Source organism: Tupaia chinensis, unplaced genomic scaffold (genome assembly GCF_000334495.1).
Source record: "Tupaia chinensis unplaced genomic scaffold, TupChi_1.0 Scaffold000037_2, whole genome shotgun sequence".
NCBI lineage: Eukaryota > Metazoa > Chordata > Mammalia > Scandentia > Tupaiidae > Tupaia > Tupaia belangeri.
In genome coordinates this window covers 15521-19517 of record NW_006159478.1, presented here as the reverse complement: position 1 = coordinate 19517, position 3997 = coordinate 15521, and the positions used below count along the sequence as shown (strand labels likewise).

Below are 3997 nucleotides of genomic sequence, written 5' to 3'. Positions count from 1 at the left end.
CTCGAACCGCAGTTGACTATGTGGGAGTCCAGCGACATAGCCATTATGCTAACTGCTGGCCCCATCACATGCATTTTCCACATACCTGTTAAACATCCCTCTTTTGTTCGTATATACATATACTAGCAAATTTTTCACGCAAGTGTCCATGAATACAGGTTTCAACAGGGGCTACAAATCACAGAAATAGCAGTGAATCACATTGCTGCCAGAGGAGGATAATCTTAAAGTTCAGAAAATCTGCACTAAAAATGAGCATCGGAGGCCAGCACGCCAGCAGGTGACATGGAGGTTAAGGTTCTCGGTCTCACAAGGCCAACGACGTGGTGTGTGTGTGTGTGTGTGTATGTGTGTGTGTGTGTAAGTAAAATCCTGTAAGGAGAATGGGTAAAGGATTGTGATATGGCCATCCTTTACGGGGGAATACTTTTTGTTTTCTTATTCTTTCTCTGTGAACATACACACCATTATAGCACATTGAAAAAGAAGAAAAGCAAGGAAGGAAAGAAAGAAAGAAAAAAGGAAGAAAGAAAAAGAGAAAAAAAGAATTGATACAAGACCCCACCCAGAAAGAACCACCAAAGCATCTAAGACACACCAGTTCATAAAAGTTGAACATTGCAGGGCCTTGCAAATGGCTACATAATGATCAAAGGCCGTGAGGATGAGCACAAAGATCTCTATGCACCCAAAGAACTGTGCTGCAACGACCTGAGTCAGGCACTCCTTTTAGGAAATGGTCTTCTGAAGAAGCATCCATGATCAATCTGGGAGTTGTGGCTATAGAAAAACAAATGTCGGCAAAGGATAGGTAGAACAGGCCAAAGTGTATGTCAAGTAGAATCATAAAAGGAAGAATAATAAGGGGTTCTGACTAGGAAAAACTTGTGGTACAAGGGTGATCAAAGTACCACAGTAGGGGTAGAGTAAGTTTGTCCTAGGATATTGCTAAAGAGTTTTGCTTTCCTTTCCTCCATCCTCATATTATTCCTTCTCCCAACCCCACAAATAAGGCATAGTAAGCAGGGTGATAATAGGTCATGGACTGCTGATATTAGTATCATTAGTACCATGAGGAGTTTACTTTAAGTCTATCAGCACAGCCAATCAGAACTCAAATGTGTCCAAAGTTGTATCCAATCTCATTTTATGTTACCAGGCAAGTAGCCTATGCCCAAGAGATTGTTTTTTCAGAAATTCTTGAGTACTGATGCCTTTCTACACGCAAAAAGAGAGTTGGTGTAAGATTTCAGCTGCTGTATGGACCAAAAAGCAGTTATGATCCAATGTCTTTGAAATATCTTTAAAATACGTGGATTTATGGTGAAAGAAAAATTTATCCATAATGTCTAAGTTATGGCCTTCATATTAGGCCACCATAATCCTCTGTTGTCAGTTGAAGGCCTTCTACAGGATAGGGGTTATACTAAAATGGATAAATTGACAGAGAATAAGAGAAAATGTGACAAATTTCTCCAGCTTGAGACAAAATATCTGAACTTATCTGAATGGTCAGGCTGTGTTGTGAAAGGATGTTTGAGGTCACCTAAAGGTTCACAAGTATATGTGGGTTCCTAGAGAGGTAAGGATGATGTCTTTCCCAGAACAGATATACATCATGAGGAGAGGGTTCCAGGACAGAAGAGAAGAACCAAGTAGATGGCACCATTTTCTAAAAGAAAGTCAGTTGTTTTTTGTCTACCTCAAGAATTACCCGGGTTCCTGTATGGTAATAATAGTGTACTGTGAAGACTGAGCCACAGTTCTGGCATCAGGAGACCTGCATCCCTTCATTCTGTCTTGACCATTTGTGAGTAGGGGACTGACTGAGAGATCTACATCTCTGGGGGCAGTCATACCTTCAATAGTCTCCTTTACAAATTTTTAAGAATTTTTTATTTTGTTCTCTTTTTCTTTTTCTTTTCTTCTTATTATTTTTTTTTACTTCCATAGGGTGCAATTACTTGTCAGAGAAAGACATAGAGAGAGAAAGTGAGAAATCTCTCCCCAGAGGGAATGACCAGGCACAATTCCTTCTCCTCCATTCCCCTCAGGATTTGGGGCATGCATACACATGTACTTGGCTTGATTTTGAAGCCACCTGGTCCGACTCTTGGACTGTGGGTTGGTGATGTGGGAATCCAGCAACTTAACACTATGCCACCTGTGGTCCTCTCCTTGACATATTCTTCATGGGGCGGGCAGGCTTATGTTCTTCTTTGGCAATCCCTTACCATATATTCAGCCTGTCAGCACTGGTAACAAATAGAGGAGTCTTTCTGAGTGCCTGAAGGGGTAGGTTTGATTTGTAAGACTGCTAACAAAACTAAAGCTTTTACCCTCTTTCTTTGCTTTCTCTCTTTGGCCTCTTCTCTGCCCCTATTAGAATAGCTAGAGGCAGATGTTGCCAAACAAACGTGGGCAAGAAGGAATCTCTGGAGGGACCTCAGAAGGCAGATTGGAGTTGGTATTTGGGTATGTGAGGGTATGAATTCTTTCAGAGGTTTATCTCCTGCAAGGTGGGGCTAGGCTTTTGCAAAGTGGGACTAGGAGGGAGCAAGCAGCCTCAAGTGAGCAGAGGATTTTCTGCAAGGGCAAAGGAAACTTGGACCTAAGGCAATTTTGAGTATTTTTCCAATCTACCACAAAAAAAGAGCTAATTGTAAAATAATGCTAAAATTAATACTTCCCTCTGGTGATTAGGCTGTCCCATCTAACTTATATTGTGGTCAGGCCCACATGAAAGAGAAAATCAGGTTTTGTTTGTCCTCAATGTCTGAGGCTCAAAGGAGTCCCAATATTTCAGGCAACAGTCCAGGGAATTAGGTTTTACTTCATGCAGTTGAGACTGCATTACTCATCTACAAAAAGGGAGAAAAGGTATTGCTTTATTCTCATTTTCTTTGTTCAGCTATGAATACAATCACGCCTGTCATTGCATAGCAGACTGGGAGGAGCATAGGGGCAGTATCAATCCTGAATCAGGTACCAGACCATTCTATACTCTGTCGCCAGCTTCATACTCAGTCATTGTTTTTTGTTTGTTTGGTTGGTTTTTTTAGAATTTTTTTTTTCTATAGGATGCATACATTTACTGGAAAGACAGAGACAGAGAGACAGAAAGTGAGAAATCCCCCCGCCCATGGGGGATGGCTATGCCTCAGTTCCCTCTTTCATTCTCCTCTTGGGATTTTGGACATGCATGCGCATGTGCCCATCATGAGCTTTAAGTCAACAGATCTCTAATGGACTCTTACAAGGTGAGACTAGGCTCTTGCAAAGTGGAGCTAGGAGTCAAATACACTCTGTGGGAATCCAGTTAAGTAACCATTATGCCATCTGCTGGTCCCAGTGACTGGGAATTTCTGACAGGACTGACATAGTCAAATCTCTCCTCAAAGGAGGAAGAAACCAGAGCTTGGCCACAGCTCTCATTCCTCTGCAAGCAGGATCAGGACCTACAATTCTTATGTGATTTTATTTAAGGAGAAGTGAGGGATGGAAATTCAGTTGAAATGAGAAAGAAGGAAAAAAGGCTGCAGTGATTATCAAGGCCCTTAGCAGCATTAATTTCATTGATACAATCTTTACTTAATTTCAAATTGTCTTTGCATAACATTATATTCTGATAGAGGACTTCAATATTGTTTTCAACCTCCATTTTTATGAATTCAATCAACCAAATACAATAATATGTTATTATACATTCCTGAACTTAGTTTATTGGTATGTCTATGTCTTTTTCTATAATTTTAATACATTTTAAAAAATGCTATAATGTGGCTCCAGTTGGACTGTGTATAGGTTTATCTGAAATTGAGCTATTACGTCCTGAATGTGGTATGAAAAATGGGTCACAAATTCAGAAAAGCAAGCTCCCAGATCATCTTAGCTTTCTTTAGTCTACTTTCTCATTATTTTTGACATTCATATAATTATCAGAGATAACATGGGGTTTTATAAGACCTGTAGAGCAAGGAGACAGAGAGGAAAGAGT

At 40.4% G+C, this 3997-nt stretch overlaps 1 pseudogene; it reads right to left on the bottom strand.

The window, feature by feature from the left end:
* Nucleotides 1-3997, bottom strand: part of LOC102499650 (olfactory receptor 4C15-like) — a 39692-nt pseudogene that overhangs the window by 27353 nt on the left and 8342 nt on the right.